Here is a 17,255-nt window from a genome sequence, read left to right on the forward strand (position 1 = left end):
TTTGTTTTCAGGGCAGGTGTCATTTACAGGCTTGCAATGATTTTGAATATCAACTGACCATTAGCGGTGGGATTAAAGCTGCTGTTGCATGAAAAAGCCACAAGGTGGCAGCAGTTCTCCCTTACCAAATCGGGTTACTAGGGCAACAGAGCCTCAATGGAAGTCATGTTCTAGAGTGGAATTTAGAATGGAATGTGCCAGGAGAAAGCCCATCAAGTTTGTCTCACTACTACTTGTTCGTGTTTTTAATTTTTTTTTTTTACTTTCTATTATAGCAAGTTTGATTACAATGTTTGGCTTGTTGTAGGTGTGGAAGATGTGGTTCTTTTACACATATACAGATGTCTGTTCTTCCTGGGATCCTTTTCCCGTGTACGTTAGGACAGAATGTTGAGTCGTCTTCTGTTGGTATTCCGTAGGTCTTTGGTGATTATATATGTCACCTGTGTTTGATTATGTCTGTTAACCCCGATATCGTAATGAAACCAATCCTCACACCTTTCCATTGGTGAACCATAAGTTTGTTTAATGAATCTGTGATTGCCCTTCTCCGTGGAAATATCTGCCCTGGTATCCATTTTTAGGTAACACCTATAAGTGATATGATACGATATGTGTCTTTCACTTTCTGACTTACTCCAAGTCACGTGATTACCTCTAGACTCATCTACGGGGCTGCAAATGGCATTGTGTCCTTTTTTTCCTTGGCTTCTATTCTGCCTTAGCGAGGTCCATTTTCAACAATGTGATTCCCTGAGGGTTGTGGATTAGCTGACCTGGGCAGCCTTACCCTGCCGGCCGGCCCTCCCCAGGTGTGCCTGGTTGAGGTCAATATAAACAGCGCTCCAGGCAGCAATAGCCCCTGAAGTTGTGCCTGACTCCATATTCTCTGCCCCGTCAGCAGTCTCGGGGCTGTGGTGGTGGGAGGGAGTGAGGGGCCAAGGCTTTGTTGGTGGCCCGGTGTGAGTGGGGCTCTGCTGGCCTTTCTGCAAGAGTTGCCAGGCTGCCACCTGTAAAGAAGAGGATGTGTCACCCATACCTTCCGATGGAATTTCTCTCCGGACAGAGGTGAGGAAGGAAAAAAGCAGTTTGGGCCGGGACAGGAGGTGTATCTCAGGTAGGGCAATAGAAAGCTTCCAGAAGAACACCCGGGGCCAGGACCATCCTGGCTGGCCTGCAGGCACCAAGTTGGCCTGCGTGCTGTCGCTGGTGTGGCTCCAGGGCCCTTCCTCTAGGCTTTCAAGCCCTTGTACATATTCAGGTGTTTTACCTGGGAAGGGTGGGAACAGTTCAGCAGCAGCTGGCCTGGGGCTCAGCTCACGTTTACTCACAGATGCCTCGGCACGGTCCCCCGGCTTTGCAATGAGGACGCTCCTTGCATGGGGGCTGGGTTTCTGGCTGTATGGGAGATGATTCCCCACCTCTGACCAATTTCAGAATTGTTTACCGCTGGAGCAAGTGCCCTGATAGGGTTTCCCTCTATAACTGGTGGGTTCAGGTTTTTTTTTCTTTTATGGTTCAAGTTAGATTTGATTCCTCTTTTATGTATTTATAGATATAAGCATGGAAATAATTCATTCCTATAAATACATCTGTGTGAAGGGAATAACTTTTTTCTGTTTTATTTTATAATTTTATTTTTTTAAAATTTTGAAATTTAATTTTATTTATTTTTTTATACAGCAGGTTATTAATCGTTATGTATTTTATGCATATATATGTATACAGGTCAATCCCAATCTCCCAACTCATCAAACCACCACGAACCCATGGCTTCCCACACTTGGTGTACATACGTTGGTTCTCTACTTCTGTGTCTCTATTTCTTCCCTGAAAACCAGTTCATCTGTACCATTTTTATGTTCCACATATATTCATTAATATACAATATTTGTTTTCCTCTTTCTGACTTACTTCATTCTGTATGACAGTCTCTAGATCCATCGATGTCTCTACAAATGACCCAGTTTCATTCCTTTTTATGGCTGAGTAATATTCCATTTTATATATGTACCACATCTTTATCCATTCATCTGTCTGTGGGCATTTAGGTTGCTTGCATTACCTGGCTATTGTAAATAGTGCTGCAATGAACATTGTGGTGAATGTGCCTTTTTGATTTATGGTTTTCTCTGGGTATATGCCCAGAAGTGGGATTGCTGGATCAGATGGTAATTCTATTTCTAGTTTTTTTAAGGAAACTCCATACTGTTCTCCATAGTGACTGTATCAATTTACATCCCCACCAATAGCAGAAGAGGGCTCCTTTTGTCCACCCCCTCCCCAGAATTTGTTGTTTGTAGATTTTCTGATGATGCCGATTCTAACAGGTGTGAGGTGATACCTCATTGTAGTTTTGATTTGCATTTCTCTAATAATTAGTGCTGTTGAGCAGCTTTTCATGTGTGTCTTGGCCATCTCTGTGTCTTCTTTGAAGAAACGTCTCTTTAGATCATCTGCCCATTTTTGTATTGGGTTGTTTGTTTTTTTAATATTAAGCTGCATGAGCTGTTTATATATATATTGGAGATTAAACCTTTGTCCATTGATTCATTTGCAACGATTTTCGCCCATTCTGAGGGATGCCTTTTTCCATTCCAGTTTTTTTAACAAAAAAGGAAAGAAAGAAAAAGAAGCAGAACACTAATGTGGGTAAAATATGCCTTTTGAAATGGTCGTTTTGAAATATGGACGTCCTTTGAATTTTTTGGTCGATATGTGACCCCAGGATTTGTTTTCAGGGCAGGTGTCATTTACAGGCCTGCAATGATTTTGAATATCAACTGACCCTTAGCGCTGGGATTAAAGCTGCTGTTGCGTGAAACGGCCACAAGGTGGCAGCAGTTCTCCCTTACCTAATCTGGTTACTAGAGAAACAGAGCCTCAATGGAGGTCGTGTTCTAGATTGGAATTTAGAGTGGAATGTGCCAGGAGAAAGCCCCTCAAGTTTGTCTCACTACTTCTTGTTCGTGTTTTTAATTTTTTTTTTATTTTCTATTACAGCAAGTTTGATTACAATGTTTGGCTTGTTGTAGGTGTGGAAGATGTGGTTCTTTTACACATATACAGATGTCTGTTCTTCCTGGGATCCTTTTCCCGTGTACGTTAGGACAGAATGTTGAGTCGTCTTCTCTTGGTATTCCGTAGGTCTTTGGTGATTATATATGTCACCTGTGTTTGATTATGTCTGTTAACCCCGATATCATAATGAAACCAATCCTCACACCTTTCCATTGGTGAACCATAAGTTTGTTTAATGAATCTGTGATTGCCCTTCTCCGTGGAAATATCTGCCCTGGTATCCATTTTTAGGTAACACCTATAAGTGATATGATACGATATGTGTCTTTCACTTTCTGACTTACTCCAAGTCACGTGATTACCTCTAGACTCATCTACGGGGCTGCAAATGGCATTGTGTCCTTTTTTTCCTTGGCTTCTATTCTGCCTTAGCGAGGTCCATTTTCAACAATGTGATTCCCTGAGGGTTGTGGATTAGCTGACCTGGGCAGCCTTACCCTGCCGGCCGGCCCTCCCTAGGTGTGCCTGGTTGAGGTCAATATAAACAGTGCTCCAGGCAGCAATAGCCCCTGAAGTTGTGCCTGACTCCATATTCTCTGCCCCGTCAGCAGTCTCGGGGCTGTGCTGGTGGGAGGGAGTGAGGGGCCAAGGCTTTGTTGGTGGCCCGGTGTGAGTGGGGCTCTGCTGGCCTTTCTGCAGGAGTTGCCAGGCTGCCACCTGTAAAGAAGAGGATGTGTCACCCATACCTTCCGATGGAATTTCTCTCCGGACAGAGGTGAGGAAGGAAAAAAGCAGTGTGCGCCGGGACAGGAGGTGTATCTCAGGCAGGGCAATAGAAAGCTTCCAGAAGAGCACCCGGGGCCAGGACCATCCTGGCTGGCCTGCAGGCACCAAGTTGTCCTGCGTGCTGTCGCTGGTGTGGCCCCAGGGACCTTCCTCTAGGCTTTCAAGCCCTTGTACATATTCAGGTGTTTTACCTGGGAAGGCTGGGAACAGTTCAGCAGCAGCTGGCCTGGGGCTCAGCTCACGTTTACTCACAGATGCCTCGGCACGGTCCCCCGGCTTTGCAATGAGGACGCTCCTTGCATGGGGGCTGGGTTTCTGGCTGTATGGGAGATGATTCCCCACCTCTGACCAATTTCAGAATTGTTTACCGCTGGAGCAAGTGCCCTGATAGGGTTTCCCTCTATAACTGGTGGGTTCAGGTTTTTTTTTTCTTTTATGGTTCAAGTTAGATTTGATTCCTCTTTTATGTATTTATAGATATAAGCATGGAAATAATTCATTCCTATAAATACATCTGTGTGAAGGGAATAACTTTTTTCTGTTTTATTTTATAATTTTATTTTTTAAAATTTTCTAATTTAATTTTATTTATTTTTTTATACAGCAGGTTATTAATCGTTATGTATTTTATGCATATATATGTATGCAGGTCAATCCCAGTATCCCAACTCATTCCACCACTACCACCCCATGGCTTCCCACACTTGGTGTACATACGTTTGTTCTCTACTTCTGTGTCTCTATTTCTTCCCAGAAAACCAGTTTATCTGTACCATTTTTATGTTCCACATATATGCATTAATATACAATATTTGTTTTCCTCTTTCTGACTTACTTCATTCTGTATGACAGTCTCTAGATCCATCGATGTCTCTACAAATGACCCAGTTTCATTCCTTTTTATGGCTGAGTAATATTCCATTTTATATATGTACCACATCTTTATCCATTCATCTGTCTGTGGGCATTTAGGTTGCTTGCATTACCTGGCTATTGTAAATAGTGCTGCAATGAACATTGTGGTGAATGTGCCTTTTTGATTTATGGTTTTCTCTGGGTATATGCCCAGAAGTGGGATTGCTGGATCAGATGGTAATTCTATTTCTAGTTTTTTTTAAGGAAACTCCATACTGTTCTCCATAGTGACTGTATCAATTTACATCCCCACCAATAGCAGAAGAGGGCTCCTTTTGTCCACCCCCTCCCCAGAATTTGTTGTTTGTAGATTTTCTGATGATGCCGATTCTAACAGGTGTGAGGTGATACCTCATTGTAGTTTTGATTTGCATTTCTCTAATAATTAGTGCTGTTGAGCAGCTTTTCATGTGTGTCTTGGCCATCTCTGTGTCTTCTTTGAAGAAACGTCTCTTTAGATCTTCTGCCCATTTTTGTATTGGGTTGGTTGTTTTTTAATATTAAGCTCCATGAGCTGTTTATATATATAGTGGAGATTAAACCTTTGTCCACTGATTCATTTGCAATGATTTTCGCCCATTCTGAGGGATGCCTTTTTCCATTCCCATTCTTTTAACAAAAAAGGAAAGAAAGAAAAAGAAGCAGAACACTAAGATGTGTAAAATACGCCTTTTGAAATGGTCGTTTTGAAATATGGACGTCCTTTGAATTTTTTGGTCGATATGTGACCCCAGGATTTGTTTTCAGGGCAGGTGTCATTTACAGGCTTGCAATGATTTTGAATATCAACTGACCATTAGCGGTGGGATTAAAGCTGCTGTTGCATGAAAAAGCCACAAGGTGGCAGCAGTTCACCCTTACCAAATCGGGTTACTAGGGCAACAGAGCCTCAATGGAAGTCATGTTCTAGAGTGGAATTTAGAATGGAATGTGCCAGGAGAAACCCATCAAGTTTGTCTCACTACTTCTTGTTCGTGTTTTTAATTTTTTTTTTTTTTAGTTTCTATTATAGCAAGTTTGATTACAATGTTTGGCTTGTTGTAGGTGTGGAAGATGTGGTTCTTTTACACATATACAGATGTCTGTTTTTCCTGGGATCCTTTTCCCATGTACGTTAGGACAGAATGTTGTGTAGTCTTCTCTTGATATTCCATAGGTCTTTGTTGATTATATATGTCACCTGTGTTTGTATATTTCTGTTAACCCCGATATCGTAATGAAACCAATCCTCACACCTTTCCATTGGTGAACCATAAGTTTGTTTAATGAATCTGTGATTGCCCTTCTCCGTGGAAATATCTGCCCTGGTATCCATTTTTAGGTAACACCTATAAGTGATATGATACGATATGTGTCTTTCACTTTCTGACTTACTCCAAGTCACGTGATTACCTCTAGACTCATCTACGGGGCTGCAAATGGCATTGTGTCCTTTTTTACCTTGGCTTCTATTCTGCCTTAGCGAGGTCCATTTTCAACAATGTGATTCCCTGAGGGTTGTGGATTAGCTGACCTGGGCAGCCTTACCCTGCCGGCCGGCCCTCCCCAGGTGTGCCTGGTCGAGATCAATATAAACAGTGCTCCAGGCAGCAATAGCCCCTGAAGTTGTGCCTGACTCCATATTCTCTGCCCCGTCAGCAGTCTCGGGGCTGTGCTGGTGGGAGGGAGTGAGGGGCCAAGGCTTTGCTGGTGGCCCGGTGTGAGTGGGGCTCTGCTGGCCTTTCTGCAGGAGTTGCCAGGCTGCCACCTGTAAAGAAGAGGATGTGTCACCCATACCTTCCGATGGAATTTCTCTCCGGACAGAGGTGAGGAATGAAAAAAGCAGTGGGGGCCGGGACAGGAGGGGTATCTCAGGCATGGCAATAGAAAGATTCCAGAAGAGTTCCCCGGGCCAGGCCCATCCTGGCTGGCCTGCAGGCACCAAGTTGGCCTGCGTGCTGTTGCTGGTGTGGCTCCATGGCCCTTCCTCTAGGCTTTCAAGCCCTTGTACGTATTCAGGTGTTTTACCTGGGAAGGGTGGGAACAGTTCAGCAGCAGCTGGCCTGGGGCTCAGCTCACGTTTACTCACAGATGCCTCAGCACGGTCTCCCAGCTTTGCAATGAGGACGCTCCTTGCATGGGGGGTGGGTTGCTGGCTGTATGGGAGGTGATTTCCCACCTCTAACCAATTTCAGAATTGTTTACCGCTGGAGCAAGTGCCCTGCTAGGGTTTCCCTCTGTATAACTGGTGGGTTCAGGTTTTTTTTTCTTTTATGGTTCAAGTTAGATTTGATTCCTCTTTTATGTATTTATAGATATAAGCATGGAAATAATTCATTCCTATAAATACATCTGTGTGAAGGGAATAACATTTTTCTGTTTTATTTTAAAATTTTATTTTTTTAAATTTTGAAATTTAATTTTATTTATTTTTTTATACAGCAGTTTATTATTAGTTATGTATTTTATGCATATACATGTATACAGGTCAATCCCAATCTCGCAACTCATCCCACCACCACCACCCCATGGCTTCCCACACTTGGTGTCCATACGTTTGTTCTCTACCTCTGTGTCTCTATTTCTTCCCTGAAAACCAGTTCATCTGTACCATTTTTTAGGTTCCACATATATGCATTAATATACAATATTTGTTTTCCTCTTTCTGACTGACTTCATTCTGTATGACAGTCTCTAGATCCATCGATGTCTCTACAAATGACCCAGTTTCATTCCTTTTTATGGCTGAGTAATATTGCATTTTATATATGTACCACATCTTTATCCATTCATCTGTCTGTGGGCATTTAGGTTGCTTGCATTACCTGGCTATTGTAAATAGTGCTGCAATGAACATTGTGGTGAATGTGCCTTTTTGATTTATGGTTTTCTCTGGGTATATGCCCAGAAGTGGGATTGCTGGATCAGATGGTAATTCTATTTCTAGTTTTTTTAAGGAAACTCCATACTGTTCTCCATAGTGACTGTATCAATTTACATCCCCACCAATAGCAGAAGATGGCTCCTTTTGTCCACCCCCTCCCCAGAATTTGTTGTTTGTAGATTTTCTTATGATGCCGATTCTAACAGGTGTGAGGTGATACCTCATTGTAGTTTTGATTTGCATTTCTCTAATAATTGGTGCTGTTGAGCAGCTTTTCATGTGCGTCTTGGCCATCTCTGTGTCTTCTTTGAAGAAACGTCTCTTTAGATCATCTGCCCATTTTTGTATTGGGTTGTTTGTTTTTTTAATATTAAGCTGCATGAGCTGTTTATATATATATTGGAGATTAAACCTTTGTCCATTGATTCATTTGCAACGATTTTCGCCCATTCTGAGGGATGCCTTTTTCCATTCCGGTTTTTTTAACAAAAAAGGAAAGAAAGAAAAAGAAGCAGAACACTAATGTGGGTAAAATATGCCTTTTGAAATGGTCGTTTTGAAATATGGACGTCCTTTGAATTTTTTGGTCGATATGTGACCCCAGGATTTGTTTTCAGGGCAGGTGTCATTTACAGGCCTGCAATGATTTTGAATATCAACTGACCCTTAGCGCTGGGATTAAAGCTGCTGTTGCGTGAAACGGCCACAAGGTGGCAGCAGTTCTCCCTTACCTAATCTGGTTACTAGAGAAACAGAGCCTCAATGGAGGTCGTGTTCTAGATTGGAATTTAGAGTGGAATGTGCCAGGAGAAAGCCCCTCAAGTTTGTCTCACTACTTCTTGTTCGTGTTTTTAATTTTTTTTTTATTTTCTATTACAGCAAGTTTGATTACAATGTTTGGCTTGTTGTAGGTGTGGAAGATGTGGTTCTTTTACACATATACAGATGTCTGTTCTTCCTGGGATCCTTTTCCCGTGTACGTTAGGACAGAATGTTGAGTCGTCTTCTCTTGGTATTCCGTAGGTCTTTGGTGATTATATATGTCACCTGTGTTTGATTATGTCTGTTAACCCCGATATCATAATGAAACCAATCCTCACACCTTTCCATTGGTGAACCATAAGTTTGTTTAATGAATCTGTGATTGCCCTTCTCCGTGGAAATATCTGCCCTGGTATCCATTTTTAGGTAACACCTATAAGTGATATGATACGATATGTGTCTTTCACTTTCTGACTTACTCCAAGTCACGTGATTACCTCTAGACTCATCTACGGGGCTGCAAATGGCATTGTGTCCTTTTTTTCCTTGGCTTCTATTCTGCCTTAGCGAGGTCCATTTTCAACAATGTGATTCCCTGAGGGTTGTGGATTAGCTGACCTGGGCAGCCTTACCCTGCCGGCCGGCCCTCCCTAGGTGTGCCTGGTTGAGGTCAATATAAACAGTGCTCCAGGCAGCAATAGCCCCTGAAGTTGTGCCTGACTCCATATTCTCTGCCCCGTCAGCATTCTCGGGGCTGTGCTGGTGGGAGGGAGTGAGGGGCCAAGGCTTTGTTGGTGGCCCGGTGTGAGTGGGGCTCTGCTGGCCTTTCTGCAGGAGTTGCCAGGCTGCCACCTGTAAAGAAGAGGATGTGTCACCCATACCTTCCGATGGAATTTCTCTCCGGACAGAGGTGAGGAAGGAAAAAAGCAGTGTGCGCCGGGACAGGAGGTGTATCTCAGGCAGGGCAATAGAAAGCTTCCAGAAGAGCACCCGGGGCCAGGACCATCCTGGCTGGCCTGCAGGCACCAAGTTGTCCTGCGTGCTGTCGCTGGTGTGGCCCCAGGGACCTTCCTCTAGGCTTTCAAGCCCTTGTACATATTCAGGTGTTTTACCTGGGAAGGCTGGGAACAGTTCAGCAGCAGCTGGCCTGGGGCTCAGCTCACGTTTACTCACAGATGCCTCGGCACGGTCCCCCGGCTTTGCAATGAGGACGCTCCTTGCATGGGGGCTGGGTTTCTGGCTGTATGGGAGATGATTCCCCACCTCTGACCAATTTCAGAATTGTTTACCGCTGGAGCAAGTGCCCTGATAGGGTTTCCCTCTATAACTGGTGGGTTCAGGTTTTTTTTTTCTTTTATGGTTCAAGTTAGATTTGATTCCTCTTTTATGTATTTATAGATATAAGCATGGAAATAATTCATTCCTATAAATACATCTGTGTGAAGGGAATAACTTTTTTCTGTTTTATTTTATAATTTTATTTTTTAAAATTTTCTAATTTAATTTTATTTATTTTTTTATACAGCAGGTTATTAATCGTTATGTATTTTATGCATATATATGTATGCAGGTCAATCCCAGTATCCCAACTCATTCCACCACTACCACCCCATGGCTTCCCACACTTGGTGTACATACGTTTGTTCTCTACTTCTGTGTCTCTATTTCTTCCCAGAAAACCAGTTTATCTGTACCATTTTTATGTTCCACATATATGCATTAATATACAATATTTGTTTTCCTCTTTCTGACTTACTTCATTCTGTATGACAGTCTCTAGATCCATCGATGTCTCTACAAATGACCCAGTTTCATTCCTTTTTATGGCTGAGTAATATTCCATTTTATATATGTACCACATCTTTATCCATTCATCTGTCTGTGGGCATTTAGGTTGCTTGCATTACCTGGCTATTGTAAATAGTGCTGCAATGAACATTGTGGTGAATGTGCCTTTTTGATTTATGGTTTTCTCTGGGTATATGCCCAGAAGTGGGATTGCTGGATCAGATGGTAATTCTATTTCTAGTTTTTTTTAAGGAAACTCCATACTGTTCTCCATAGTGACTGTATCAATTTACATCCCCACCAATAGCAGAAGAGGGCTCCTTTTGTCCACCCCCTCCCCAGAATTTGTTGTTTGTAGATTTTCTGATGATGCCGATTCTAACAGGTGTGAGGTGATACCTCATTGTAGTTTTGATTTGCATTTCTCTAATAATTAGTGCTGTTGAGCAGCTTTTCATGTGTGTCTTGGCCATCTCTGTGTCTTCTTTGAAGAAACGTCTCTTTAGATCTTCTGCCCATTTTTGTATTGGGTTGGTTATTTTTTAATATTAAGCTCCATGAGCTGTTTATATATATAGTGGAGATTAAACCTTTGTCCACTGATTCATTTGCAATGATTTTCGCCCATTCTGAGGGATGCCTTTTTCCATTCCCATTCTTTTAACAAAAAAGGAAAGAAAGAAAAAGAAGCAGAACACTAAGATGTGTAAAATACGCCTTTGGAAATGGTCGTTTTGAAATATGGACGTCCTTTGAATTTTTTGGTCGATATGTGACCCCAGGATTTGTTTTCAGGGCAGGTGTCATTTACAGGCTTGCAATGATTTTGAATATCAACTGACCATTAGCGGTGGGATTAAAGCTGCTGTTGCATGAAAAAGCCACAAGGTGGCAGCAGTTCACCCTTACCAAATCGGGTTACTAGGGCAACAGAGCCTCAATGGAAGTCATGTTCTAGAGTGGAATTTAGAGTGGAATGTGCCAGGAGAAACCCATCAAGTTTGTCTCACTACTTCTTGTTCGTGTTTTTAATTTTTTTTTTTTTTAGTTTCTATTATAGCAAGTTTGATTACAATGTTTGGCTTGTTGTAGGTGTGGAAGATGTGGTTCTTTTACACATATACAGATGTCTGTTTTTCCTGGGATCCTTTTCCCATGTACGTTAGGACAGAATGTTGTGTAGTCTTCTCTTGATATTCCATAGGTCTTTGTTGATTATATATGTCACCTGTGTTTGTATATTTCTGTTAACCCCGATATCGTAATGAAACCAATCCTCACACCTTTCCATTGGTGAACCATAAGTTTGTTTAATGAATCTGTGATTGCCCTTCTCCGTGGAAATATCTGCCCTGGTATCCATTTTTAGGTAACACCTATAAGTGATATGATACGATATGTGTCTTTCACTTTCTGACTTACTCCAAGTCACGTGATTACCTCTAGACTCATCTACGGGGCTGCAAATGGCATTGTGTCCTTTTTTACCTTGGCTTCTATTCTGCCTTAGCGAGGTCCATTTTCAACAATGTGATTCCCTGAGGGTTGTGGATTAGCTGACCTGGGCAGCCTTACCCTGCCGGCCGGCCCTCCCCAGGTGTGCCTGGTCGAGATCAATATAAACAGTGCTCCAGGCAGCAATAGCCCCTGAAGTTGTGCCTGACTCCATATTCTCTGCCCCGTCAGCAGTCTCGGGGCTGTGCTGGTGGGAGGGAGTGAGGGGCCAAGGCTTTGCTGGTGGCCCGGTGTGAGTGGGGCTCTGCTGGCCTTTCTGCAGGAGTTGCCAGGCTGCCACCTGTAAAGAAGAGGATGTGTCACCCATACCTTCCGATGGAATTTCTCTCCGGACAGAGGTGAGGAAGGAAAAAAGCAGTGGGGGCCGGGACAGGAGGGGTATCTCAGGCATGGCAATAGAAAGATTCCAGAAGAGTTCCCCGGGCCAGGCCCATCCTGGCTGGCCTGCAGGCACCAAGTTGGCCTGCGTGCTGTTGCTGGTGTGGCTCCATGGCCCTTCCTCTAGGCTTTCAAGCCCTTGTACGTATTCAGGTGTTTTACCTGGGAAGGGTGGGAACAGTTCAGCAGCAGCTGGCCTGGGGCTCAGCTCACGTTTACTCACAGATGCCTCAGCACGGTCTCCCAGCTTTGCAATGAGGACGCTCCTTGCATGGGGGGTGGGTTGCTGGCTGTATGGGAGGTGATTTCCCACCTCTAACCAATTTCAGAATTGTTTACCGCTGGAGCAAGTGCCCTGATAGGGTTTCCCTCTGTATAACTGGTGGGTTCAGGTTTTTTTTTCTTTTATGGTTCAAGTTAGATTTGATTCCTCTTTTATGTATTTATAGATATAAGCATGGAAATAATTCATTCTTATAAATACATCTGTGTGAAGGGAATAACATTTTTCTGTTTTATTTTAAAATTTTATTTTTTTAAATTTTGAAATTTAATTTTATTTATTTTTTTATACAGCAGTTTATTATTAGTTATGTATTTTATGCATATACATGTATACAGGTCAATCCCAATCTCGCAACTCATCCCACCACCACCACCCCATGGCTTCCCACACTTGGTGTCCATACGTTTGTTCTCTACCTCTGTGTCTCTATTTCTTCCCTGAAAACCAGTTCATCTGTACCATTTTTTAGGTTCCACATATATGCATTAATATACAATATTTGTTTTCCTCTTTCTGACTTATTTCATTCTGTATGACAGTCTCTAGATCCATCGATGTCTCTACAAATGACCCAGTTTCATCCCTTTCTATGGCTGAGTAATATTCCATTTTATATATATACCACATCTTTATCCATTCATCTGTCTGTGGGCATTTAGGTTGCTTGCATTACCTGTCTATTGTAAATAGTGCTGCAATGAACATTGTGGTGAATGTGCCTTTTTGATTTCTGGTTTTCTCTGGGTATATGCCCAGAAGTGGGATTGCTGGATCAGATGTTAATTGTATTTCTAGTTTTTTTAAGGAAACTCCATACTGTTCTCCATAGTGACTGTATCAATTTACATCCCCACCAATAGTGGAAGAGGGCTCCTTTTGTCCACACCCTCCCCAGAATTTGTTGTTTGTAGATTTTCTGAGGATGCCGATTCTAACAGGTGTGAGGTGATACCTCATTGTAGTTTTGATTTGCATTTCTCTAATACTTAGTGCTGTTGAGCAGCTTTTCATGTGCGTCTTGGCCATCTCTGTGTCTTCTTTGAAGAAACGTCTCTTTAGATCTTCTGCCCATTTTTGTATTGGGTTGTTTGTTTTTTTAATATTAAGCTGCATGATCTGTTTATATATATATTGGAGATTAAACCTTTGTCCATTGATTCGTTTGCAACGATTTTCGCCCATTCTGAGGGATGCCTTTTTCCATTCCCGTTTTTTTAACAAAAAAGGAAAGAAAGAAAAAGAAGCAGAACACTAATGTGGGTAAAATATGCCTTTTGAAATGGTCGTTTTGAAATATGGACGTCCTTTGAATTTTTTGGTCGATATGTGACCCCAGGATTTCTTTTCAGGGCAGGTGTCATTTACAGGCCTGCAATGATTTTGAATATCAACTGACCCTTAGCGCTGGGATTAAAGCTGCTGTTGCGTGAAACGGCCACAAGGTGGCAGCAGTTCTCCCTTACCTAATCTGGTTACTAGAGCAACAGAGCCTCAATGGAGGTCGTGTTCTAGATTGGAATTTAGAATGGGATGTGCCAGGAGAAAGCCCCTCAAGTTTGTCTCACTACTTCTTGTTCGTGTTTTTAATTTTTTTTAAATTTCTATTACAGCAAGTTTGATTACAATGTTTGGCTTGTTGTAGGTGTGGAAGATGTGGTTCTTTTACACATATACAGATGTCTGTTCTTCCTGGGATCCTTTTCCCATGTACGTTAGGACAGAATGTTGAGTAGTCTTCTCTTGGTATTCCATAGGTCTTTGGTGATTATATATGTCACCTGTGTTTGATTATGTCTGTTAACCCCGATATCGTAATGAAACCAATCCTCACACCTTTCCATTGGTGAACGATAAGTTTGTTTAATGAATCTGTGATTGCCCTTCTCCGTGGAATTATCTGCCCTGGTATCCATTTTTAGGTAACACCTATAAGTGATATGATACGATATGTGTCTTTCACTTTCTGACTTACTCCAAGTCACGTGATTACCTCTAGACTCATCTACGGGGCTGCAAATGGAATTGTGTCCTTTTTTTCCTTGGCTTCTATTCTGCCTTAGCGAGGTCCATTTTCAACAATGTGATTCCCTGAGGGTTGTGGATTAGCTGACCTGGGCAGCCTTACCCTGCCGGCCGGCCCTCTTCAGGTGTGCCTTGTTGAGGTCAATATAAACAGCGCTCCAGGCAGCAATAGCCCCTGAAGTTTTGCCTGACTCCATATTCTCTGCCCCGTCAGCAGTCTCGGGGCTGCGCTGGTGGGAGGGAGTGAGAGGCCAAGGCTTTGTTGGTGGCCCGGTGTGAGTGGGGCTCTGCTGGTCTTTCTGCAGGAGTTGCCAGGCTGCCACCTGTAAAGAAGAGGATGTGTCACCCATACCTTCTGATGGAATTTCTCTCCGGACAGAGGTGAGGAAGGAAAAAAGCAGTGGGGGCCGGGACAGGAGGGGTATCTCAGGCAGGGCAATAGAAAGCTTCCAGAAGAGCGCCCGGGGCCAGGACCATCCTGGCTGGCCTGCAGGCACCAAGTTGGCCTGCGTGCTGTCGCTGGTGTGGCTCCAGGGCCCTTCCTCTAGGCTTTCAAGCCCTTGTACATATTCAGGTGTTTTACCTGGGAAGGGTGGGAACAGTTCAGCAGCAGCTGGCCTGGGGCTCAGCTCACGTTTACTCACAGATGCCTCAGCACGGTCCCCCAGCTTTGCAATGAGGACGCTCCTTGCATGGGGGGTGGGTTGCTGGCTGTATGGGAGGTGATTCCCCACCTCTGACCAATTTCAGAATTGTTTACCGCTGGAGCAAGTGCCCTGCTAGGGTTTCCCTCTGTATAACTGGTGGGTTCAGGTTTTTTTTTCTTTTATGGTTCAAGTTAGATTTGATTCCTCTTTTATGTATTTATAGATATCAGCATGGAAATAATTCATTCCTATAAATACATCTGTGTGAAGGGAATAACTTTTTTCTGTTTTATTTTAAAATTTTATTTTTTGAAATTTTGAAATTTAATTTTATTTATTTTTTTATACAGCAGGTTATTATTAGTTATGTATTTTATGCATATACATGTATACAGGTCAATCCCAATCTCCCAACTCATCCCACCACCACCACCCCATGGCTTCCCACATTGGTGTCCATACGTTTGTTCTCTACCTCTGTGTCTCTATTTCTTCCCTGAAAACCAGTTCATCTGTACCATTTTTTAGGTTCCACATATATGCATTAATATACAATATTTGTTTTCCTCTTTCTGACTTACTTCATTCTGTATGACAGTCTCTAGATCCATCGATGTCTCTACAAATGACCCAGTTTCATTCCTTTTTATGGCTGAGTAATATTGCATTTTATATATGTACCACATCTTTATCCATTCATCTGTCTGTGGGCATTTAGGTTGCTTGCATTACCTGGCTATTGTAAATAGTGCTGCAATGAACATTGTGGTGAATGTGCCTTTTTGATTTATGGTTTTCTCTGGGTATATGCCCAGAAGTGGGATTGCTGGATCAGATGGTAATTCTATTTCTAGTTTTTTTAAGGAAACTCCATACTGTTCTCCATAGTGACTGTATCAATTTACATCCCCACCAATAGTGGAAGAGGGCTCCTTTTGTCCACCCCCTCCCCAGAATTTGTTGTTTGTTGATTTTCTGATGATGCCGATTCTAACAGGTGTGAGGTGATACCTCATTGTAGTTTTGATTTGCATTTCTCTAATACTTAGTGCTGTTGAGCAGCTTTTCATGTGCGTCTTGGCCATCTCTGTGTCTTCTTTGAAGAAACGTCTCTTTAGATCTTCTGCCCATTTTTGTATTGGGTTGTTTGTTTTTTTTAATATTAAGCTGCATGAGCCGTTTATATATATATTGGAGATTAAACCTTTGTCCATTGATTCGTTTGCAACGATTTTCGCCCATTCTGAGGAATGCCTTTTTCCATTCCCGTTTTTTTAACAAAAAAGGAAAGAAAGAAAAAGAAGCAGAACACTAATATCGGTAAAATATGCCTTTTGAAATGGTCGTTTTGAAATATGGACGTCCTTTGAATTTTTTGGTCGATATGTGACCCCAGGATTTGTTTTCAGGGCAGGTGTCATTTACAGGCCTGCAATGATATTGAATATCAACTGACCATTAGCGCTGGGATTAAAGCTGCTGTTGCGTGAAACGGCCACAAGGTGGCAGCAGTTCTCCCTTACCTAATCTGGTTACTAGAGCAACAGAGCCTCAATGGAGGTCGTGTTCTAGATTGAAATTTAGAATGGAATGTGCCAGGAGAAAGCCCCTCATGTTTGTCTCACTACTTCTTGTTCGTGTTTTTAATTTTTTTTTATTTTCTATTACAGCAAGTTTGATTACAATGTTTGGCTTGTTGTAGGTGTGGAAGATGTGGTTCTTTTACACATATACAGATGTCTGTTCTTCCTGGGATCCTTTTCCCGTGTACGTTAGGACAGAATGTTGAGTCGTCTTCTGTTGGTATTCCGTAGGTCTTTGGTGATTATATATGTCACCTGTGTTTGATTATGTCTGTTAACCCCGATATCGTAATGAAACCAATCCTCACACCTTTCCATTGGTGAACCATAAGTTTGTTTAATGAATCTGTGATTGCCCTTCTCCGTGGAAATATCTGCCCTGGTATCCATTTTTAGGTAACACCTATAAGTGATATGATACGATATGTGTCTTTCACTTTCTGACTTACTCCAAGTCACGTGATTACCTCTAGACTCATCTACGGGGCTGCAAATGGCATTGTGTCCTTTTTTTCCTTGGCTTCTATTCTGCCTTAGCGAGGTCCATTTTCAACAATGTGATTCCCTGAGGGTTGTGGATTAGCTGACCTGGGCAGCCTTACCCTGCCGGCCGGCCCTCCCCAGGTGTGCCTTGTTGAGGTCAATATAAACAGCGCTCCAGGCAGCAATAGCCCCTGAAGTTGTGCCTG

The sequence above is a fragment of the Mesoplodon densirostris genome, chromosome 10 (genome assembly GCF_025265405.1).
Source record: "Mesoplodon densirostris isolate mMesDen1 chromosome 10, mMesDen1 primary haplotype, whole genome shotgun sequence".
Classification (NCBI taxonomy): Eukaryota; Metazoa; Chordata; class Mammalia; order Artiodactyla; family Ziphiidae; genus Mesoplodon; species Mesoplodon densirostris.